At 39.4% G+C, this 25,890-nt stretch overlaps 1 long non-coding RNA gene across 1 annotated transcript in view; it reads right to left on the reverse strand.

Annotated features, from left to right (window-relative positions):
* Positions 1-7,911, reverse strand: part of LOC145508731 (uncharacterized) — a 137,876-nt gene extending 129,965 nt beyond the window's left edge. The window contains exon 1 of the long non-coding RNA XR_014055573.1: positions 6,178-7,911. This is a non-coding gene — a long non-coding RNA (uncharacterized LOC145508731). The remainder of the gene's footprint in view (positions 1-6,177) is intronic.
* Between the last annotated feature and the right edge of the window lie 17,979 nt (positions 7,912-25,890).

The following is a 25,890-nucleotide window of genomic DNA, read 5'->3' on the forward strand; positions in this document are numbered from 1 at the left end:
ACATAAAGACAGTTGTTACAATTATATTATATATGATCAGATTTAAGCAGAAATGCTGAAGATACAAAAAGGACCTGAAAAAATTTCTAAGAATAAAAATGCAATATCTCAGATGAAAAAATATACTGGATGGAATTAATAGCAGCTTAGGCATTTTAAAAGAAAAGATTAGTAAATTTGAATTCATAGCAAGATAAACAGTTTCAAATGAAACATATGGGGAAAAACAATTAAAAAGAAGAAATGAATACTAATGAACTATCAGTTCGGTTCAGATCAGTCGCTCAGTTGTGTCTGACTCTTTGCAACCCCATGGACTTCAGCATGCCAGGCCTCCCTGTCCATCACCAACTCCCAGAGTTTATTCAAACTCAAGTCCATTGAGTCAGTGATGCCATCCAACCATCTCATCCTCTGTCGTTCCCTTCTCCTCCCACCTTCAATCTTTCCCAACATCAGGATCTTTTCCAATGAGTCAGGTCTTCGCATCAGGTGGCCAAAGTATTGGAGTTTCAGCTTCAGCATCAGTCCTTCCAATGAATATTCAGGACTGATTTCCTTTAGGATGGACTGGATGGATCTCCTTGCAGTCCAAGGGACTCTCAAGAGTCTTCTCCAACACTACAGTTCAAAAGCATCAATTCTTTGGTGCTCAGCTTTCTTTACAGTCCAACTCTCACATCCATACATGACTACTGGAAAAACCACAGCCATGACTAGATGGACCTTTGTTGGCAAAGTAACATCTCTGCTTTTTAATATGCTGTCTATGTTGGTCGTAACTTTTCTTCCAAGGAGTAAGCGTCTTTTTATTTCATGGCTGCAGTCACCATCTATAGTGATTTTGAAGCCCAAAAAAGTAAAGTCTGTCATTGTTTCCATTGTTTCCCCATCTACAGTGAACTACGTGAACCTCAAATTGCTTAATATATACATAATTGGAATATACAAGAAAATACTGGCAGAAGAAGAAAAAATATCTGAAGAAATAATGGCTGAAAAAATTTCCAAATTTGATGAAAAACTGTAAAACCAAATATCCAAGAAGCTCAGTGAAACTCAAGTACAAGAAACATGAAGAATACTAAAACAATGCACATCATAACCAAATTGCTCAAAACTAGATAAAGAGAAAATCTGAAAAGCAGCTGCAGAAAGGAAAAACACTATACAGAGAGGAAAACAAAGTTAACGGCAGACATCTTGTTGAAAACAACGCAAGCAAGAAAACAGTTAAACATCTTTAATGTATGGGTATAAAAAAATCCATCAACTTATAATTTTATTCCTTGTGAAATATCTTTCAAAAGCAAAATGAAGTAAGGAATGCATCAGCAGCAGACTCACACCAGAAGAAATGTTAAAGAGAGTCCTTCAGGCACGAGGAAAACAGAACCAGATGTAAATATAGATCTAAACAAAGTATAGAAGAGAACAGAAATGTTAAATACATAGGTAAACATATAAGATTTCTTATTTAAATATCTTTAAAATACAAAGTTATGCATAAATAAAAGTAATAACAAGCATTTATGGGATTATAATGCTTACAAAAGTAAAATTTATGATCATAAATTAGAGAAAGGATAAAAAGAAGTATATATCACTATTAGGACTTTAAATTACATGTGAAGTGATACATATGTCACAGGAAAGTAGATTATGACAAAGATGTAAACTAAAAAGCTTAAAGCAGCCAGTAAATAATAAAATAGAGTTACAGATAACAAGTCAACAAGAAAGGTTAAATGAAATCATATACAGTCAATTTACAAGAGGGAAGAAAAATAGAAAGCAAATAAGGCATTAGAAAACAGCAATATGATAGATTTAAACCTAATTATATCAATAACCACATTAAATACAGACTGTTTAAAAAAAACCAATTAAACATAATAGATTGTCAAACTGAATAAAAATGTAAGATTCAAAAGTATGCTACACACATAGGAAACACACTCTAAATGCAAAGGTACAAATAGATGAAAAGTATAAAGGTAAAATTGTATATACCAATATAGTTAATCAAAGGAAAACTTGATTAATATCACACAAAGTAGAATCCAGAGTAACAGATAGTTCCAAAGACAAAGTAATTTCATGATGATAAACAGATCAATTTATCAAAAATGCATAGCAATCTTAAAAGCTTTTTGACAGTAAAAGTTTCAAAATTCACTCAGCAAAACTTGAGAACTAAAAGGAAAATAGACGAATTTATAATTACAGTCGGAGATTGTGATACCCCCTTCTCAATAACTGATACATCAAGAAGTCAAAAAAATCATTCATGATATAACCCTTAGTAAGACTCTCAAACTACTACTACTTGATCTAAGTGGCATGTTTGGTACACTCCACTCAACATCAACTGAGTACACATTCTTTTCAAGTGTACACAAGTACTGAACAAGGTAGACTGTATTTTAGGACTTAAAACAAGACTCAACAAATTTTTTAAAATTTAAATTTTTTCAAGTTATACAAAGTATGTTTTTTGACTAAATGGTACTTTAAAATGCACCTTTCCATTGACCTGTGGGTGGTGGAACATTAGAATAAACCCTGTGTTATTTTGCCCATATCCCCTTGTAATATGGAGGCATTCATTTTTCCAAATGCCAGGAGTGCTGCCTGATGCAATCACACTGTCTTTCCCCAGGAATTGCCCTCAGCCAAAGGGAGCTGCTTCATCTAAGTGTACATCCCCTTCCCAAAGGATTTCTCACGTCCAGTAACTAGCAAATGCAAGGGTCATCTCAGTTCCAAACATTCCTATGGAACTGGCTGAGGTCTCTGTTTTAAGTGTATCATGTTCCTCATTACCTTATAGGTGCTAGTCTCAAGAATTCTCCCAATAAACCATCTGAATGCAAATCTCTCTGAGTCTGTTTCCCAGGAACAGGACCTAAGACAAATGTTTATTGCAGCATCATTTATTATTTCACTAAATTGAAAGCAACCTAAGTGTCCATCAATAGTTAACTAGTTAGGTTAAATAAAATACTGTGCAACTATTAGATGACAATGGTAGACTTCTTGAAATTTAAAGAAAGAAGAAAAATTAGTAGATAAGGAAGACAAAACAGGGCAAAAACATGTAAACAATGTCCACAGTGATAACAAGGAAGACCAGCCTCTTACCTCACATTAGAGGGCTGAGACCAGAAATGCCAGAGCCAAGTAGAAAGAAGTGGGTCTGGTTCACTGATCAAGGTTCCAAGCTATTAAAACAATAGAAGGAAAGAGTGCTGGATTTGGGGGCATGTGACAGAATTCATGGGAAAGTTGGAAGTGGCAGCCTGGAAAGATGGATCTGGTCCAGGGATAGAAGTACGGAAGGATGGAACTGGGCAATAGAAACTGAGTCAATATTTGAGTGCAAGAGGTAGCTGGAAGTGATGCTATGACTAGGAAATCCTCTCTGGACAGAGCGAAGGATGGAGCCTGAACAGGAGCACTGGGTCAAGGGTGGGGCTCTGGCCAGGCAACTTTAAAGCTAAAGGAGGAATAGAACTGGGACTGAGAATAAGGAAGGGTGGCACTTAAGAGAAGACAAAAGGGGAGGCTGATGGCAGGTGTAAGTAGAGGTTGTAGATCAGATTGAGCACTGAAGATTAAAAGAAAGAAGTTACAGATTGCTGAGAGATGAGTGGAGGCTAAAAATGTGTTCCCCTCACCTCACAAACCAGTGATTGTGTAAAGTGATGCCTAGACTCCTCTTACCTTTATACTGACCTTTAAATAAGCTTTCTCAATGCAGAATGTTCTCAACAGCAAGACTTGGGGGTAGGCTTCTGTCATTACCTATAATAGACTGCATTTTCCAAAGATATCCACACAAATATCTCCCATCCACATGATCATCTTGCAAGGTGATCTTGACACTCCACCTTTAGGGATTCCTCCTTGAATTTGGGCAGGCTTGTGACTGCAGAGGAAGTGATGCTACATGATCTCTGAAGCTGGCCTATGAAGGGCATTACAGCTTCTGCCTTGCTCACCCTTTGAAAACATGTACCTTGGGAACTCTAAGACAACAGGTAAGAAGCCTGACTTTCATGAGGCTTCCAGGCTGGAAAGATAACACAGTGACAAAGGGATAAAAGGGACCCAAGCATTTCAGCCCCCTGTTCCTTGTTTCATTCTAGCCCAGCCAACAGACAAGAGAGTGAGCAAGCCTTTTAGTTGCTTCCACTTCTCATATTTTGAGTTTCCAGCTGATTCCAAGTGGGGCAGAGATGAGCAATTTTCACTGAGCCCTGCTCATATTGTTGAATTGTGAGAAAAATTAATGTTGCTTTAAGTTATTAAGTTTTGTGCTGGTTAATTAGGTAACTGGAACACTATTCCATCTGCCACTTGTTTGGCAAAATAGCTGTGGAAAAACTCGGTGATCTTTTTGCAGTGATTGTGATGATCAGGATGATGGGATGGTCATTCTGGGACACCCTACTCACCCCTGAGACTATGAGATTAACCGGGTTAAGAGGTTAGCACATTTAACCATGAGTACTTCTGAGATTTGGTTCAAACCAGTGCTTCTACTCTGGCCCTATCAGTCAAAAATTAAACAGAGGAAGAAGTAATCCTGGTGCGCAGTGTGGGAATAAAGGAGTTATTTGATCTGCTCCTGGATGCAATGGTACAGTTTTTAAATGTGTGCTATTTTAAAAATCAATAAGTTGTTTTAAATAAGGCAAAAGTCGAGAAGATTAACATTTCAGTACATACTCAGAGTGTTGGGAACCCATGACTTTTCTTCTTATGCAATAATGTAACTAAGAATGAATTCATTTGTTGACACAAAAGGTCACTTACAAAGCAACTGAAAACACTTTTAAGCTAAACCTAAAACTAGTAAAAAGATATGTTACCTGACATTTCATTAATTAAAAATTTCTGGAAACCAAAACATCTTATATGCCCCCAATTCAATTTTCAAGCTAATAACCAGCACCCATTCTCACAATTAATATGAGTACCAAGATGAATTTCATAGCAGTAGAAATAGCCCTAATAAGGATTTGTTAGGTATTATTGTCATATTCAGGAGCAAAATAAATGAAACTCAGTCTAATGGGACTTTTGTTACAAATTTCAATAGGTGTATCCTAATACATTGAGGATAATTTGGAATGAAAGTGATATTGGGCTACACCAATGGTTCAGTAGGTAAAGAATCTGCCTGCAATGCAGGAGACATAGGAGATGTGGTTTGGATCCCTGGGTTGGGAAGATCCCCTAGAGGAGGAAATGGCAACCCACTCCGGTATTCTCACCTGAAAAATCCCATGGATAGAGGAGGCTGGTGGGGGACAGTACATAGAGTCGCAGAGTTGGACACAAGTGAGAGACAAAGCACAGCACAGAATATCAAATTTCTACAATCTACATTTGCAAGAATTATGGATCTTTTAGCTTGCAGCTAAGCAATGGATCATGAGAACACTTTATCTGAAAGACTTTTATGTGAAAATGAGAGCAAATGTAATCTGTGATGCCCTGAGCATACTGCCAGGACAAAAAGGGGTGGTACAAGAAACTTTATTTCAGATTAATACTAAGAGCAGTAACAATAATGAATTCTCTAATGAATACATCTACTCAATTAAGAAATGTATTCTGCATTTCTAGTGTGTTCAAGCAAAAGCTAAACACTGGCATATCAGAATCAAGAAGAAACTGGGACTTCCCTGGTGGTCCAGTGGTTGAGAATTTGTCTGCAATGCAGGGGCCATGGGTTTGATCCCTGGTCCAGGAACTAGGATTCCACATGCTGCAGGGCAACCTAGCCTCTGGGCCACAACTACTGAGCCCACGCCCTAGAGCCTGTGCTCCACAACAGGAGAAGCCACTGCAATGAGAAGATGGCACACTTCAGCTAGTAGAGTAGCAGAAAGCCCATGCACAGCAGTGAGGAGTCAGTACATCCAAAAAAGAAATCAAGAAGAAACTAAATGAAAACTGCATCTTCAGTAGAAGTCAAGTGCCATGAGGGCAGAGATCATGAGCAATCACCCTGTCTTGCCCAAAGCCTTAACTGCTGTGTTCTACACCGTGACAGGCCCATATCAGGCTCTCAGCAAATACACTTTGCATCAATGAATAAATACATGATGCAGAGCTGTGCTCAGTGACCCATTCGAAACAGCAATACTTCCATTCTGTCCTCACCTTTATAAAACCTGAGGACAAGGCTCTTCGAACAATTGATCCAACTTCTTCAACCATATGCTGATGTGATACACACAAGGTGCTGAAGCAGAAGCTTTTCTTTGTATTCCAACTTGAGACATTTTTTGCTTGTATTTTAAAGCACCAATCTAGCCATCCAAAATGCCTCTGTTCCAATAGAATAATAATCAAATTATAGTTCAACAGCTGTGTGCAATGCATATTTAAAAAGAACATTTTTTGTGAATTATTCCCATTTCCACTTTTCCATGCAGCTCAGTGTTTCTATATTGATGCTATTAAAACTATAGTTGGGAAGAGTTGAAGAAGGAAGGAGCACAGTGAATACCCACTAATCTCTCAGAGGATGCTGATTAGACATGAGAGTATTTCTCTTTAGTGCTAAAAGGGTTTCCTAATTCTAGACTGAGAGACAGCAAACTTTTATTGCAAAGGTCTAAATAGTAGATAGATCTACGTGGCACTAGTAGTCAATCTTAAAGGAGATCAACCCAGAATACACATTGGAATAACTGATGCTGAAGCTGAAGCTCCAATACTTTGGCCATGCTAACTCATTGGAAAAGACTCTGATGCTAGGAAAGGTTGAAGGCAATAGGAGAAGGGGACAGCAGAGGATGAGGTGGTTAAATAGCACCACTAACTCAATGGACATCTTCAGTCCATGGGGTCACAAACAGTTGGACATGACTTAGCAACTGAACAACTGAACAAGATAGTAAATAATTAGGCTGTATAATTTCTGGTGAAACTCCTCATTTTAGAACAAAGTAGCCATAGACAATGCTTATATGATGAAACGTGGCTGTATTCCAATAAAATTTTATTTACAAAACAGGTGGCAGACAGAATTTGGCTTGTGGGCAGGAGTTTGGTGATCCTTGTTTTAGTTGATGTGTTTTGCTTGTTTGCTGCTATGGGTTTTATATAGGGCCATGAAATATATTGTCTCCTTGGAGCCTCAACTGGCAATTTGACATAGCAGGTGTTCTGAACCCAATTTTAGAAATTCAAGTGTTAAGGTGCAGAAAGCTGAAGCTACTTGAACCGGATCATAAAACAGTCATTTTTGTTTGTGTCAGAACTAGAACTTTGGTCCCTAAACACCTATTCTGCCAGCTGGTAAACCGAAATATCCTGTTATCTTTGTATCTACTCATGTGGAAGTATTTGGTCACATATATAATGTGAGTCAAAGGATGGAAATATACCTCCCACACTGGTATGAACTTGTGCTCAGATTTTCACAATAGAAATTTATTTCTCTGACTAAGAATATAGTCTACTTAAAAATTTCCTTTCGATAGTGTATTTTTCAGGGCAATGTCAGAGAAGGAGACCAACACTCAAAAGTGGCTTAAGCAAAATAAAAAGAAGGGGAATTTACTGGTTAACATAATTAGAAAGTTTAGGGATATATTGGCATCAGACATGGCTGGTCCCAGGTACAGTCTTACTTTCCACCTCTGTTCTGCTGTCCTCCAGGTCAGTATTGCCTTCACTACATGGTCTCTCCATGTAGTGTCCTACAATATTTCCAAGTTTAGACCCTGAGAGCTCTACGCTAGTGGAAAAGGAAGTCTCTCTTCCTCAGCATTATCAGCTTGGGCTTAGGCTTCTCTCTCATTGACCTAAATTGGGTCACATGTCCATTGCTAAGATATCAACCAGTCCAATCAACCCTAGTGAAAGTCATGTGCCCGATTGGCTTATGCATGACTCACTGGCCCCTGCAGAGATAGAATCAGCCTCATTCCAATCATGCAGACTAAAAGTGTGGGTGGTTTGGCTCCAGAAAGGAAAGTTGGATTTTCTATTGCCAGAGGAAGGAGGAATGGATTTTGGCAGCAAATAGAACAGATGTTCGCTATGGAAGGACAAAACATAAACTCTGTATTAATCAGTATCCATTTATTGGGAAATAATCTCAGCAGAAATTAGTCATTCAATTATTTTGCATGCCTTGAAATAAATTAATTTTGAGGAGTGAGTTGGCAAAACCAGTCTAGCACTTGGGCATAGAAACAAATCATGATGGTTAGATTCATATCTTCCATGGCTCTGCATAAAAACTTGTGCTATTTTGGTTATCAAGTTGAGATTCCTACAGAATGCTACCCCAAGTTTATGCACAACCCACTTTTGTCTTACCCTTCTATACTACAAAAGATAGAAAAGCTAATTTTTTTTTGATTTCCTGCTGTTACTTGCATATAAGAATGGCCCTGTCACACAGAGGTAAACAATGAGATTGGGAAAATGTTTCTGGGAAGGGATCTATTTTCTGCACATAAAGACAGAGACCTGCTAGAAATAGGCCTTTAATTCCTTCTTCCTGGAAAGTGGAAATGAGGCCTAGAGATACAGCAGCCAACTTATAACCATGAGATGACAAAGGATCACAAAACTACTATAGCAGCCCTGGACTGCCTACATCCTAACTGCATAGAGCACTCCTATGTCTTAAAGCCAATAAAGTGGGGTTTTCTATTTCTTTGTAGCTGAATATACTCCTGCCTGATTTAATTCTCAAACTGATTTAATGTTGCTCAGGGATGCTGAGAGACTGGGACCAGAGTCCCAAAACAGCAGTTCCTACATTCTAGAAATTAACAGATCATTCATAATTTTGGACATTTTGGCTTATTGTGTTAGAAGGATATTACTAGCACATTTTGATTATTTCCTTCTACAAAGTTTAGAGAGACCCCTGGGAACTCAAACAGCCATATGGACCAAGACCTGAAACGAGGTAAACTGATTCTCTGGTTATATTTACATGGCATTTACTCAGATATTTTCCTCTGCAAGTAACAGTGTAAAATTGCAATACTCTATCCCCAAACAATCTGGTGACTCCCTCCCCCTTCAAATTTTGCCTAAGAAATACTCGGAAAATGCTGGGAGGCATAAGAGACAAACATTTTAATCTTCCTTAAGTTTCCAAAAATATAGAAAGATTTGAGTCCAGAGAACAAAAAAGAAATAAAAATTCCAAGGCAATATAAAGATTTGAATAGCGAAATTCTACCACAGTTTCTTTAGTAGGTTTAGAGGACAACAGAACATCTCTCTCTAAATTGAAAGCAAACAAAAAAAGTATAAGTTTTCACTTTGATTATAAATTACCATTTATCACAAGGGAAGAAAAAGACCAAAATGTGCTACTTCTTCCTGGGGCAATAGTCCACCAAACGGCTTTTCAGTTCATTTCATTAATTTTCACTCCCACCAACAGTGTAAAAGACAACTCATTTCCCTATATGTATCATCATGAACAATTTAACATAATAAAATGTTACTGAATATTTTCAAACACTCTCACTTCTTGCCCTCAGAATGCAGTCTGTAAAAAAAAGAACATTAAAGGTCAATGACAAAAATATAATTTTATGACTATAATAATCATTTTAGTGAATTCTATCTTATCAACACCTCCACCTATTCATCTTCTAAATAATTATTAAGAATCTAAGTGCAACTCTTGCATATTCAGTGCAGCATTATTTGCAACAGACAAGATATGAAAATAATCTAAATGTCAATGAATGAACAAGTAAAGAAGTACACATATACACATACACACACACATGCACAATGAGGAAACTCTGCCATTTGTAATAACATAGAATAAGCTGGAGACATTACACTAAGAGAAATAAGTCAGACACAGGAAAACAAACAGTGCATGATCTCACTTCTACATGGAATCTAAAATAATCAAACTCATAGAAATAGAGTAGAATAGTGATTTATGGGAGCTGGGGGAAAGGGGAAATGAGTGATGTTGGCCAAAATACACAGTTTCAGTTATGCAAGATAAATAAATTCTGGGGAATCTAATGTACAGTGTGGTGACCATTGTTAACAATACTGTATCATCATATGATTGAAATTTGCTAAAAGAGTAGATCTTAAATGTTCTCACCATATTTTTTTTTTAGTTTAAAAGGAATCTAGATAACCATCAGGGACATTCAGTATGTGCTGTGCTGTGCTAAGTCATGTCAGTCGTGTCTGACTCTCTGTGACCTCATGAACTGTAGCCCACCAGGCAACTCTGTCCATGGGATTCCCAGGCAAGAATCCTGGAGTGAGTTGCCATGCCCTCCTCCAGGGATCAAACCCAGGTCTCTTTTGTCTCCTGCATCGGCAGGCAGGTTTTTACCACTAGCCCTACCTGGGAAGCCTGACAAGGACATACGGCATAGCACAGGAAATGCTACACAATATTCTGTGATAACCTGTATGAGAAAAGAATCTTAAAAAGAATGAATATACGTATATATATGCACATATAACTGAACCACTTTCCTGTACATGTGAAACTAATACAACACTGTAAATCAAATATAAATAAATAAAATGAAAATGAAAAAGGAATCTAAGTGTAACATGCTAGGAGAGATGGTGAGTCAGTTGTGCTCCTGAGGCTCTACTAATTCACTTTCCTTTTGTCCATCACCGTGTATCTGGTCAAATTGCATCATGTTTTTAGCACCAGTTTTTCCAGCCATAAAATGAGAAGAAATGTTGAGGTTACCACTATCTTTCTCATGGTTCATATGCTGTAATTCTTGATTACATACTCTTTAAATAAGTTAAGTGTTAAGTAAATGTGTGTGTGAGAGAGAAAGAGAGAGAGAGATCAAGTGGCTGCATATAGAACAAAGTAGTGATTAAAAGTGTTTCTTTGGTCTCAGGCCAGCCACTTTACTAGAGATTCTATCAAGTAATTTAGTCTCTTTAGCCTCTTTTCCATCATCTCTAATATTGGGATAACAGAATCTGCTTCATAGGGTAGGTTTTAGGATTAAACAAGATAATTGACAGAAAGCACTTGAAAACATAATCAGTGTTCAACAAATCAACTATTATATTGTTACATAACTGACAAATATGAAATAACATCAGTTACGGAGGACAGTTTATAGCTACCTCCTAAACTGTACCATTGATTGTGTGTGCTGTCAAAAATGAGATTACCCAAAGATCATACTTGTCTTAGTTTATTTCAAGGAGTAACTGCTCACTAAACATATTTTGAATGAGTGAGCAAATGAATGTTTTTCGGGATAATCTGCCTAAAAGTGTGCTGCACATAATTATATTCTCCTAGGTGCCATCTGAAAAGGAGCATTTGAGACAAAGACCTGCAAATAAGATATTTTTTGAGGCACATGGGAGTGACGAGGGAAAGAGGAAAAATCACTCAGAGGAAGAAGGGTTACCAACCTGGTCACCAGTACCAGCAACCAATTACTGGATCAAGTCTTATGAGCAGCTCTCAGAACCCTCACCTGAGAGAGAAAAGGGACAAACTTTACTTCCTTCCATCACCTGTCTCCCCACCAGTCACAGGTGGTGCCAGACTCTTATCAGCACTAAACTTCTGGACTGCACGTATGTGGATGGCAGGTAGGTTCCTGGGGATTCAGTAGTGTGACAGGAGCCTCCGAAAGGAAGGGAGAGACCCCATGCAACACTGAGATGAGGTTGTGTCAGCAGAAAGTGAGTCAAAGTCTGAGTAGAACTGTGTGTGGTCACCGTGGCTGGAGAGCAAGGTAAGTCTAAGAGGAGGACAGGTGTCAACTGGACGTGCTCATTTCAACAAACAGAGCTCAGGAAGAGGAGAGCAAGCCAGGGTGTTGAGGGCACTCTCCAAACCACTTCATCAGAGGAATGGAGACTGTGGAATCAGAGGAACAATAAGAGCCAGTGTGTAACCAGTGCTGACTACGTGCCATTCACCCATCTGCGTGCGCGCTCGGTCTCTCAGTCATGTCGGACTCTTGGCGATCCCATGGATTGTAGCCCCTGTCCATGGAATTTTCCAGGCAAGAATATTGGAGTGGGTTGCCATTTCCTACTCCAGAGGATCTTTCCAACCCAGGCTATGAACCTGCATCTCTTGCATCTCCTGGCAGGTGGGTTCTTTACCACTGCACCACCCGTCTCCAAATGCAGTGCTGGAGAAGACTTTTGAGAATCTCTTGGACAGCAAGGAGATCAAACCAGTCAATCTTAAAGAAAATCAACCCTGAATACTCACTGGAAGGACTGAAGCTGAAGTTCCAATACTTTGGCCACCTGATGCAAAGTTCTGACTCATTGGAAAAGACCCTGATTCTGAAAGATTGAAGCTGGAAGGAGAAGAAGGTGATAGAGGATGAGATGATTGGATGGCATCACTGATTCAATGGACATGAACTTGGGCAAACTCAAAGAAGCCTGGCCTGCTGCAGTCCATGGGGTTGCGAAGAGTCGGACACAACTTGGCAACTGAATACCACCACCATCACCCATCTAAGTGCTTTATATTCACCACCTCATCAAATCCTCCCAACAGGAGAGAGCCTGAACTTTCAGACTCTAGAGTTACTGATGAGAGGCTGGAAGCAGATGCCTGTCCATAACGTAGGTGAGACTTGGGATTGTACCACTTGTTAACCCTCCAGAGCTGCGAGCCTCTCTGTTAGACTGTAGCTGTCTACACCAAAGAACACTCAGAGGTGAAGCATCACTCTTCCAATGTTTGAAGTACTGTCATTCTTTATGAATGTATTTCAATTCATACTTAATAGACAGCCCTTGTCTTTTGTTAGTTCAACTTTCCAACAGTCCACAGTTTTAAGCATTATATGTTGACAGCTCTAACCCTGCTCTTGAGTTCCACGTCTCAACTTCATACATCAGATAAGGAACAATATTTTAAGATAATGCCATCATTGGTGAAGCCTGTTTTAACACATGGTGTGAAGACACACACATACACACACAAATGCACAACTACCACTGGCTATTTGGAAATCCATCTTGCCTGATACTGCAGCTGATCGAAAATTAGGATTACTAAATCCAATCTTCAAAAATATTGAGGAGATATTGGGATTATGTTATATCTAAAATTACAGTAAGATTAAAATTTTATCAATTTTAGTTTTGGGGAATGAAATCATGATTACATCATGCATATGCATTTTTTATTGTTTATGCACATACATTTTGAGCAATACATTAGTTACAAAAGTAGGAGTCTACTTAAAAGTATTAGATAAGTATGAAATATCTTGAAGTGGTGCTTTGCTGGTGGCTCAGACAGTAAAGAATTTGCCTGCAATGCAGGAGACCTGGGTTCAATCCCTGGGTCGGGAAGATCCGCTGGAGAGAGGAATGGCAACCCACTCCAGTATTCTTGCCTGGAGAATTCGATAGACAGAGGAGCCTGGTGGGCTACAGTCCATGAGTCACAAAGAATTGGACACAAATGAGCGACTAACACACTTACTTACTTACTTAGTACTTAAAAATATCAGATAAGTATAAAATATCTTGAAGTGGATTACAATAAAAGGCACTAATGAGAAAAGATGTTTATAACATAGAAAATGGGTTAGCAAACACCATACACATAAAATAGAAATTACATTCTAAAAATCTAAATTAATATAGTTTTTGAGCTTCTTAGCAGGCAATCAAAAAAGAGATAACATGATATTCTCATAACATGCAAAAAAGGTTTTTTTTGTAAAGTAAAATAAAGCAAATTTTCATTTAATCTCATCACTTCCAAAACTCTATTTCCTTTTGTTTCACCCTAGCTCTAGAATAGAAATTACAGGCAAAACCACAAGTTTAGATATTGCTGTATAAGATTGAAAGGGGTGTATGCATGGTGTAAAATGAGGAGCATAAAGGACTCATATGACTAAATATATCTACCCTGTAGATGAACTGTAATATTAAAATTTCCATCAGTTGGAAAGACTAACAATGGTGTATTTAAATGGATTTTAAAACAAGTAAATCACCCTAATTAGAGTGTGGATTAGTGCACTGATATTAAATAGGAGATCATACTCTAGTCTTCGTGCCACACAGCCTCATCCTCAATCAAGTTCCAGTAAATATTTTTATATCTGAGTTGGATAAGGACATTGATTGCATTTGAATCAAATTTGCAGATGCTGCAAAGCTGGAAGAAGCAATAAACATTTTATATAATCATTTTAGGATCCTAAAAGTTCTCAATGTGTTACAATAAGAATTTTAAAAGTTGAAATTTATTTGGGATAAATAGAGATTCCTAGGGAATAGACTAGTCAATAACTTAGGTGTCTCTCAAATCCTGAAATACTACTGTTTGATTCCAAAAGGGGTTGTGCGTGCATGCTTAGTTATGTCAAACTCTTTGTGACACCATGGACTGCAGCCCACCAGACTCCCCGGTCCACGGGATTTTCCAGGCAAGAATACTGGAGAGGGTTGCCATTTTCTACTCCAGGGAATCTTTCTGACCCAGGGATCGAACCTGCATCTCTTATGTCTCCCGCATTGGCAGGTGGATTCTTTACAACTGAGCCACCTTGGAAGCCCTCTAAATGGGATTGTACTGTGCTGTGCCAAGTCACTTCAGTTGTGTCCAATTCTTTGTGACCCCATGGATTGTAGCCCACAAGGCTCCTCCGTCCATGGGATTTTCCAGACAAGAATACTTGAGTGGGTTGCCATTTCCTTCTCCAGGCGATCTTCCAGACCCAGGGATCGAACCTGCATCTCTTATGTCTCCTGCATTGGTAGAAGGGTTCTTTAGCACTAGCGTCACCTGGGAAGCCCCAAATGGGGTTGGGTATCCTCAAACACAATGGAGTGTGGTCCAGGAGGTGTCATTCACTGACACTGCAAAATGGATGCTCTTTACCTTCCTCCCTACTACATGGCACAGCAGCCCTTAAGCATGACAAGTCCATCCACTCTCTCTGTCTCCACTACTGTCACCTGGTACAGATCACCAACATCTCCTCTCTCCAATATGATCACCCACTAAAATTTCTCCTCCACAGATAAGCCAGACTAAACTTCTCAAATGTAAAATAAACTTTTACTATATATGTAAAAAATGTTTGTATTGTTTCTTCTTAAAACTCTTTCCATATTTACTCAATATTAGATTTTTTTTTAATCTTGATCATAACTCTTAAAGCCCCACAACATCAGTCCTCTCTGTTATCTCTTTGACCACTTCAGTTACCCCCTTCCCACACACAGAGTTCACTCTGATCTAGCCACACTAGCCTTCCTTTTGCAAATATGCCATGCTGTATTCTAGGTCAAGGTCTTGGACTTTGCTGCTGTCTAGAACACACGTCCCTCAAATCTTTACATGGCCAGCCTAACCTCATCTTTTTTTTTTTTTTTTTTGCTTTTTCTGTGTTATTTACAGCAACTATACTGGTTTTTGTATTTCACTTAATTTTCTATTGTGTCTTTATTTTCTCCCTCTTGTTAGAACATAAGGTCTATAAGAGCTAGTTATTTGTACGTAATTCTCTACTGAATCCCCAAAGTCTAGACAGAATAATGTCCAGAGTGGAATTTAATGTGCATTTGCAGGAAGAGAGTGAAGGAAAAGGGAAGGGAGGGAGGGATAGAGGAAGGAAGGAAAGAAGAAAGAAAGAAAAGAAAGAAGGAAGAAGGCAGGAAAGAAGAAAGGGAGGGAGGAAAGGCAAATAGAAATTGCCTGTGAAAAAAGCCTTTAGAACTGGCTACATGCTTGATTCCATTAAAAACAATAACTCTGGGACACCAAATTTGTACTCATAATGTTACACTCAACCTTCAAAAACAGAAGAGAATAGGGAATTGTGCTATTTATTATCCTCTATAGAACAGAACAGACATTGTCTTCAAACAAGGTGTTTTCCTCATGAAATTTGTCATTCATAGCTGAAGTCCAATTAATCAAGTTCCCAGTAATGAGACTTGAATTTTCACTGCAAGAGTAAAATTAAAGATCATTATAAACAATTATGCAAAGAAGAAAAATCAAACTGTAGTGGGCTATCTCTTTACCTCCCAATAAATAAATAAACAAATATGCAAGAAAATAATTGTCCTTATACCACTTAGGGGATCTAGTGTGTCAGACGGCAGTAAATTTCTGCCTAGGGTGTTACCCGTTTCTTTTTGTTAAGTTGTGGCAGCTTTAGTCCTGTAATGAATCTACTTTCTGATGGAAGGCTAGGGATTAGTAGCAATAAAAAAAAGGAGAAAGATTTGACATTTTCATAGAGAAACTGTGGGAAGCACTTGTTCTCCCATTAAAAATGATATTTTAGTGGCTGGCTGCTCTGAGGGAGAATGTTCTGTACCTTGTCTGTGTCTTCTCGGGTTGAGGGGAAAACAGCAGCTTAAGGTATGAATAACTGTATGAATTGTCTGCATTTTGCATGGCTGTAATGTTCCTAGCCAACAAAAAGTCCTCATTTTACCAAGCCATGGTGATGATGTTGAAGAGGAAAGAAAGGCTTTGCTTGTTCAAGATATTATAGCTTTCACTGTGTCTCTAAAAAGGTTTTTGTCATCAAATTAGCCAAATTCTGTGTCCACTTGAATTTCTCATTTGCCTAGTATTCCTTTTCCTTGAATGAGAAACATCTGTGCTGACTTCTATTCCTGCCCATGCTGTACACATTTTGAAATACAAGAGCTTAAATGGATGGAGAATCAAGCATATCTTTCTTCTCCTACTCAGTGCCCTTGACTGTGCTCAATTATCTGCTAATTCAACAAATATTTACTGACTCCTACTAAGTGCTGAGGATACGGTATTGACAGAAACGGTTCCCACCTACGTGAAGTTTATAGTCCATCAGGGATGCTAAATGTTGATCTAATAGTCAGTTCTGTGAGAAATACTATGAAAGGGTAAATTTGGGGTGGTAGGTCATGATTTGGGGCTTCCCTGGGGACAGCTCAATGGTAAAGAATCCACCACCAACGTAGGGCATGTGGGTTTGATCTCTGGGTCAGGAAGATCCCCTGGAGAAGGAAATGGTAACTCAGCGTTCTTGCCTGGAAAATCCTATGGACAGTGGGCTACAGTCCTTGTGGTTGCAAAGAGTCAGACATGACTTAGCGACTGAACAATGACAACACCATGATTTAGTTCTAAGAAAGTGATATTTAAGCTGAAATCTGAAGGATGAGGATACACGATCCAGACTGAAAGAATAAAGAATATGGGCTGGGGTAAGGGCTAGGCATCAAGGCAAAGGAAGAAGTTATATAAGTCCTAGAGAAAAAGAAGAGAGGAGGGTGGAGAGCACCTGCAAGGAACTGAAAGAAAAAGGTCAGGAGAGAAAGATTTGTGATGAAAAGATCATGCTAGGCCCTCTAGATCGAGCCTCTTGGAGAGCTTTATGCACTAAGATAACTTGACCAGACTTACTTTTTTATGAGAATGATTCCAACTACTCTGTAGAGAACTTCAAGGAAGGAGAAGGTCATTGCCATACTCCAGGTAGGAGAAGATGGGGGCTCCACAGAGTAAAGGAGGTGGACCGGGAGATGAGTGGAAAGATGAGAGAGAGATGCAAGGAAACACTGAAAACAGACCATCGAGGGGTGAGAGATGATGAGTCTGCTTCAGAGAACTAGGTGATGAATGACCACTGACGTGAGATATCAAACCTAGAAGGTCACATCAGCCTTTTCAGTTCTCTAGCCAAGAATCTACTACCTAAAGAGACAAGTTCACCCAGCAATCCCACTGCTGGGCATACACACCGAGGAAACCAGAATTGAAAGAGACGCGTGTACCCCAATGTTCATCGCAGCACTGTTTACAATAGCCAGGACATGGAAGCAACCTAGATGTCCATCAGCAGACGAATGGATAAGGAAGCTGTGGTACATATACACAATGGAATATTACTCAGCCATTAAAAAAAATACATTTGAATCGGTTCTACTGAGATGGATGAAACTGGAGCCCATAATACAGAGTGAAGTAAGCCAGAAAGAAAAACACCAATACAGTATACTAATGCATATATATGGAATTTGAAAGATGGTAATGATAACCCTATATGCGAGACAGAATAAGAGACACAGATGCATAGAACAATTTTATGGACTCTGAGGGAGAAGGTGAGGGTGGGACGTTCTGGGAGAATAGCATTGAAACATGTATATTATCATATGTGAAACAGAACACCATTCCATGTTCGATGCATGAGACAAATGCTCAGGGCTGGGGCAATGGGATGACCCAGAGGGATGGGATGGGGAGGGAGGTGGGAGGGGGGTCCAGGAAGGGGAACACATGTAAACCCATGGCTGATTCATGTCAATGTATGGCAAAAACTACTACGATACTGTAAAGTAATTAGCCCCCAACTAAAATAAATAAATTTATTAAAAAAAAAAAAAAAAGAGAGAGAGAGACAAGTTCAGTTTTCTCAATCTATCTAAAAGAAATTTTCTCAGCACTACTGATATTTGGCTTCCCTGGTGATTCAGACAGTAAAGTACCCACTTGCCAATGCAGGAGCCACAAGAGACCTGGGTTCAAGCCTGGGGTTGGGAAGATCCCTTGGAGAAGGGAATGGTTACCCACTCCAGTATTCTTGCCTGGAGAATTCCGTGGACAGAGGAGCCTGATGGGCTATACAACTTAGCGACTAACACTTTCACTTTTTTTCAATTCCCGTGCACTCTACAATGATGAGCAGCGTCCCTGGTGTCTATCCACTAGAAGCCAGAAGCAGCTCCACCTGCCCAAGTTTTGACAACCAAAAATGTCTCTGGGGGGCAACATCATCCCTCTTCAAGACTATAAACCTGTTCTGATTCCACCTTATCTACACATCTTATCGTTCTTTCTCCAATGTACCCTACCCTGGACCATCACATTCTTGTCCTCACTACTTCCTACATGTGCCAAAAGACCACAGGAGATTTGTTTAATAATGCCATTTCTGGCATCAGAAACACAAACCTGGGTTATCCTAGCTCCATAGTTCACTAACTGTAAAATCTTAAATCACTTAACCATTTTTAGTTCTTCATTTGTAAAACAACTCTCTTTCTCATGAGACTATTCAGAAGATTATCACAGTCAAATGAGAAATACAAAGCATCATACATTTTAGGTTCTCAATTTATTTTAGTTACCAGGAAAATATACTCATTTCACCTTTCATGTCTCTTCCCATGACATAGCCAGGGCCTAAAATAACACTCATCTCTGCTAACCACCACTCAACTATTGAATTCAAATTTGACTTATCTCTCAGGATCCTCATTGACATTTCCTCCACATGGAAGATTTCTACCAATTATTCTTATATATACTGATTAGTGCCATTTTCAAACTCCAGCAGCAGTTAGAGCTCATACTGTATAATTTAGAACTTATTCATATATTATTAACATATTTTCCATTTGTCTGTGCAATTCTTCAAACTTCCTAACAGTATACAAATTCCATGAGGATAAGGGGAGGATATATTGTTATGGGCAACAACTGATATTGAATGGATGCCAATAGATTGAAGCCACCCACAAGTGGGAGGAAAAGTCAATTTCTAATTATAGCTAAGTAGCCACAGGACCACCCTGTGCAAAAGCAGCTGGATGGATAAGACCATCTTATTCCTTCTGATCTTGTTGATGCACATGGATGCCAATCTGCATAAAATATAAATGAATTCCCAGCAAGAGTGAGCTTCTCTAAGAGACTGACCTTTCTCCTGTGTTTGACGAGAGGGAAGAGTTCCAGAAATTCAAGGTGAATGAATGGCGCTGCCACACACCTTCACAGGAGGCTCTGACTGTGAGCTAGGATCTCATTTGGCTTTGAAGTCAGCATGAACTCAACTCTCAAATCTACTGTAGAAACTGACTTTGAAATTAACCATTTATTCTTTGACCTTGACTTTGCTAAGTCATCAAAGTGGACTCAAAGGAAACAGAAGTCTTGACCATTGGACCCATCTAAGTCATGAGGCAGAGAGTTAGGAAATGAGGCTTCTATTAGTACCTATATCAAGAAGCTTGCTTTATTTTTGTTATTAGCCAAACTCTTGGAAGGTGTTCCATAAATGTTTATGGAAATAGATTCTCCAGCTCCATGTCTTGAAAAGGCCTTTGTGTCTCCAGCTCCAGTTTTCCTATCTGCAATATGAAAAGCTGAATCAACATCAAGGGGTTTCAAACTAAATGTCTAGTATTTCATAGAGTTGTCCCAAAGTCCACTTGGGACTGGTGATTGGTCAGAAGACATTAAGTGACCAGGATTCTGAACTTGTCATTCTCATTTCAATCAGATAATCAGCTTTTTGTTGTTATTGTTGCTATTTCATAGTTTTGTGCTCTGCTTAAGTTTCGTTTGAATTGAGGATTGAGCTTCTTAAAATAAACAAAAACTTTCAAATCACTGACCTAGACAATCTTAAAGGTTCTTCCAACTGTGTGGTGTGATCTATGATGTTCATTATGGACAAACAAGAGGAAATGAGAAGGAAAAAAAATGCACTGCTTTTCTGCTTTAAGGAGAGATTTAGGTTATATTCAGAAAACAATTTAACTGGAAAAAAATTAAGAGTTTATGATAGAATAAGGCAACTAGGCAAATCTTTTCCCTAAATAATTCAAAATTTGGCTATCATTGTAAATAGACATTCTGGGGGAGTAAGATCAATTTCACTCAACCAACAACAGTATCACTACATTGAGTATAGCCTGGATTGCATACTGGACTCTTAGAGTAAAGAGCTGTGACTCAGACAAGTTTCCCATCCTCAAAATGTTCACAATCCAACAGGGAGCTAAGGCATCTAAAATATTTAGCTGGGATAAAATTAAGAAATTGTAAATGCCATATAATTCATACATGCACACACCCACACAGACACACACATATACATACATATGCCTGCGTGCTCAGTCCTGCCCGACTCTTTGCGACCCCATGGACTGTAGCCCACCAGGCTCCTCTGTCCATGAAACTTTTCAGGCAAGAATACTGTAGTGGGTTACCATTACCTACTTCAGGGGATCTTCCCAACCCAGAGATCAAACTTGCATCTCCTGTGCCCTGTGTATTGGCAAGCAGATTCTTCACCACTGTGCCACCTGGGAAGCCTATATATACGGGTAAAGCCTATATTTATATAGAGAGAGCCTATATAGAGAGAGACAGATATATATCTTCTTTATCCACTCATCTGTTCATGAACAGTGAGGCTGCTTCCATGACTTGGCTACTGTAAGCAGTGCTGCCGTGAACAAAGAGGTGTGTGTATCTTTTCAAATTATAATTTTCTGCAGATAGAATAAAATAAAAGCCATAGAAGACAGATGGAGAAAGTACAGAGGAGTGTTATGGGAGATCCAAGAAGAGAAAATTAATTTTCATGGGGAAGATCAGAAATTACTTAACTGAGGAAGTAACTTTTGCACTGAACCAGGAGGAATTTGGAAACAAAAGGTGGCAGAAAGGTCATTCTGGTTGAGAAAAGACAATGAACCAATGCCCTGAAAAGAGAAATAGTAGGCTCTATCCAGAACACAGCAAGAAGAGATTTTGTTGGCAGAGAAGTTGGTCCTCATTTGTGCTCTGCACCAAACAGTTCCAGTGCTATGTCGGGGTACTTTTCCCAACCCCTTAAAACTACAAGAAGCCACTTGATAGAGATTTGAGAAGAAGCAAGATTTGCTGCTTCCTCGGTGACTCAGATGGTAAAGAATCTGCTTGCAATTCAGGAGACCTGGGTTCAATCCCTGGGTCAGGAAGATTCCCCTGGAGAAGGGAATGGCAACCCACTCCAGTATTCTTGCCTGGAGAATCCCACGGGCAGAGGAGCCTGGTGGGCTACAGTCCAGGGGGTTGCAAACAGTCAGACACGACTAAGTGACTAACCCTTTCACTTTTTTCAAGTTTTGCTCCATGGCATTTACCGTACCTGAGCAGCAATGGAGTGAGGAGTCAGAGCCTCCTTCAGACTGGTTGCCTGTCAAAGACACAGAGCCAAGGCCCTCAGCCAGCCCTTGACAGACACAAGCCATTACTGTTTTAAGGCACAGAAATACAGTGGCTGATTGTTATCACATTGTGGTAGACAAAATTCTCAGAGAGTCTGCATGATTTCCACCCCATGGTATCCTCACTTTTGTGTCATCCTCTCCTCTTTAGTGACCCTCTTCTAACCAACCAAATATGGCAAAGGTGATGGCAAAGTATCTCTGCAATCACCTTATATAACATTACACTCCATCTTAACAGATCCCACTCTGGCTGTCAAAGATGTAAACAATCGTGGTCTGAAAACACCATGTGACAAAGAATGGTGGGCCTTTAGGAGCTAAGAGCGACCTCTAGCTGACAGTCACAGGAAAGACAGGAATAGAACGCCTTCGCCCACGTACATCCGCAAGGAATTGAATTCTGCCAGCGACCAGGTAAACTTGCAAGATGCCCTCAAACTCCAGAAAGAATAGCAGTCTAGCCTGTACCTAGACTATAGCCTGTGAGACCCTGAGCAGAGGACACAAGTAAGCTGTGCCCAGATTCTTGACCCACAGAAAGTAGGAGCTAAGAAATGAACATTGCTTTCAACTCTGAGGTCTGTCATTGTTTGCTAAACAACAGTAGACAACTAAGACACACAACAGAAACTAGCCTCTCCTCGTTCATACAGAAATGGTGGAAATGAAGTCTATATTTCAGGTGTCTCCTTCAGAAGGCCTCATATACTTAGCTACTGAATCATAGCTGTTTTGTGGACAATGAAATCTTCTGAAGGTCTTTGAGCAGAAGGACAGCTTGGTTACAAGAGTACATTCAGAGGAGTAATTTGCAAGCATATGGATGGAAAGATGAATTTGAAAAAAAATAGATTTGACATTTATGTGTTTTTAGATACTGAGGAATTAAGTGAATGCAGAATATTAAGTTCTCTTATCAAATCACTCAAGTATAGAAGGAAACCTGTTCAGAGGAGCAATGCTGGCAGTTTTTCCTATATCAAATAGGATGCTGCTTCTACCTGTAATTCTATTTCAGCATGATTAAAATACCTCAAGTCTGTCCCTGGAGTTACAATGACAAATGTATCCAGTTGCACGCCTCCATCTTGTCACCAGGGGACTGTTCCATTTGTTAATAGGCTTTGCTTTTTGCCAGGAATTTCGTTTTGAGCCACGAGTAAATTGCCTTTCATCTACACCAAAATTTGAAACATGTACAAAAGTGGTTTATGTTTTATTTACCACTTGCTCTGGCAGGGAGATGGGTTTAGGAGAGCTTAGATTCACTTTCCCAAGTCATGCGGGCTGCAGTAGGAAACTGTACTGCAATCTTTTATTTGCCATGCTATAAAGCTCATGGGGACAAAACCATTTGGTTTGTGAGAATCCCAATACAACCACTTTCAGAGAAGTATTCAAACCAGCACAAGAGAATTTTTCTTTTGCTGGTGGAATTCCCTTTCAAAAAAGTATAACCCAGCTGATCTTCAGTTTTTCCAGACTTTAGAGGTCAGTCTTTCCTTTAAAACATTAGAGCGGACAGATGTCTAAAGCCCAATGTTCATTCTTCCTACTACATACTTCTTCCGGCAAGTCACCCTCAACCCCATTTACAGACTATCTGATTTGGTTGAGACACCACCACTAATTTGAGAGTGACTTAGGTTGAAGTTTAAAGTAGCTCCTTCCTTAGGCTCATTTGAACTGACTAAACAGTGCATTGCAGGCCCTTTGAAGAAGGTATTAAAAAAAGAAGCTCCTCCTCCTTGTCCTATTTGAACATAAAAGGATGTGAACCCAGAGCTGGTATGCCATCTTGCCACTATATAGATCTGCAAAGCTTGTTAACAGAGGAAGGATGACCACTGACCAGGTCCTGATGACAGTGCTGATGAACACAGCATCCTGATGAACATTGCTTTACCCAGCAGAACTTGAAATCAGTTAATCCCTGTGTTCAGCTATTCTTATTTATCTGAGTCAATAAAAGCCCTTTTATTATAAGCAACAGCCAATTGGGTTTTCTTATACTTTGAAGTAAACCAGCATCCTGCAGATCTCCAGAAGTCCATTTCTTGATCGTAATCTTTCTTCTAATGTTGCAAGTAATATCTGAGGAAGGCACACTGGACACTTCTCTCTCCTGTCATTGAACTGTGATTTTGCCCATAGTTGTTTCAGAATTGTGTGTATCAACTCTTGCCCTCCCAGAAGTAAATGCTTACTGTCATTTGCTTCTGCTTTCCTCATAACACTTTCAAACGTGCATACATCCCAACCCATGATTCTCCAAAGACAGTAATCTAGGTGACAGACACTCACAGCTGTTGATGGTGTATTTCCCAAGGTCTGCCTCAGAACTGTTCATTCACAGACCACAAGTAGACAGTGTGCTCGAGTAAGACAGGTTTCAGACAAGTATTCCCTAGTTTCATTAAAAAGTTACAAAGTTACCAGATCGCATTGTGCTCTATTAGCAGAACTTCAGTATAAAAAGAAAGCATCAAAAGCCTCATTAATTGGTACTTCACCATCAGGGAACTAATCAGCTACACACAAAAAGGAAGTAATCTAAATGAATCTATCTATTGATCCATCTATCTATCTATCTTTATCTCGCCTCCCTCCACATGCATGCATGTATATGTGTGTATTAATGGTGAGAATAGGTACTAAAGAGAAAGACTATTAGTTGCCTATCCAAAAACTCTTGCCACTCCTTCCTTGTTGACAGAGAGCCCCTACACACACACACACACACACACACACACACACACACACACACACACACACACACACATACACACACACAGAATTGAAATGCCAGGTCTTTGATTTCCCAGCTTACTTTGCTAGAAGGAAAGATTCTATGGCTAACTTTGGTCAATGGGGTATGAGGAGAATTGGGAGTTCTGAGAAATGTCCTCTCTCTTCTCTGAAAGAGAGAGGATGACTAAAGAGAAACTGCCCTTCTTCCGCACATGAGACCCTTTGCAAGAATGTGAAGGCTGGAGCTATACCAGTCTCCTGGTCATCCTGGCTGACTGACCTGAGGGGGGAAGCCACCACCCAGAGGGGGCTGAGGAAGAAGGAGAAAGCTTGGTCCTAATGACACTGATGACAGGATTGATACGGAACTACTGGGACTCTGGACTTTTTACAAGAAATAGTGAACATCTCTATTGTTTAGGCCATGGTTAGTTAGTCTGTCTTCTGTGGCTTCAAGGCGCCCTGGCTGAGAAAGATGTAATATGATGGAAATGAACAAAATCACCAGGAAGACTGAGAGATCGATCTGAAATGCAAAAGAAGAAATATGTGTTTTGAGAAAAATTAAAGTGGGTCTGCAAATTTAGGCTAAACATAGAGGAACATAAATATACAGCAAATAGATTGAATACTATTTGAAAGAACTATGAAGACAGAAACCAAGGATGTTTATATAGAAACTACATTCTGAAATAGGAATTAGGTCCTATTTTCCCTAGTTACTATGTGTACTGGACAAGCCACATGGGATCATGTATTTAATTTTTAAAATAGAGAAAATAACACCAATATTACCTCCTATTGCTTTGTTGATGTTATTGGTATTGGTGATGGTGATGGTAGTGTGGTGATGGTGTGTGTATTTGAATGCAGACCAAATGAATAATAAGTGAAAATGCTTTGTAAACAGCAAATCTCAAATAATGTAAAAGTTGAGAGAACACTGTCTTCATCACACTCTCCTTGTCATCACCTACACGTTAGGGACTGTTGAATTGTTAGTACTCTACCCAGTTCCCCTTACCTGGCCTGGGTGCCCATCTTCTAGCTGCTGAGACTGTTGGCTGATAACAGCTCACAGCTGTCCCCTTCTCAGAGCACTGCCCTCAG

This window comes from Giraffa tippelskirchi, chromosome 6 (genome assembly GCF_054371585.1).
Source record: "Giraffa tippelskirchi isolate mGirTip1 chromosome 6, T2T-mGirTip1v1.2.pri, whole genome shotgun sequence".
NCBI classification, from domain to species: domain Eukaryota; kingdom Metazoa; phylum Chordata; class Mammalia; order Artiodactyla; family Giraffidae; genus Giraffa; species Giraffa tippelskirchi.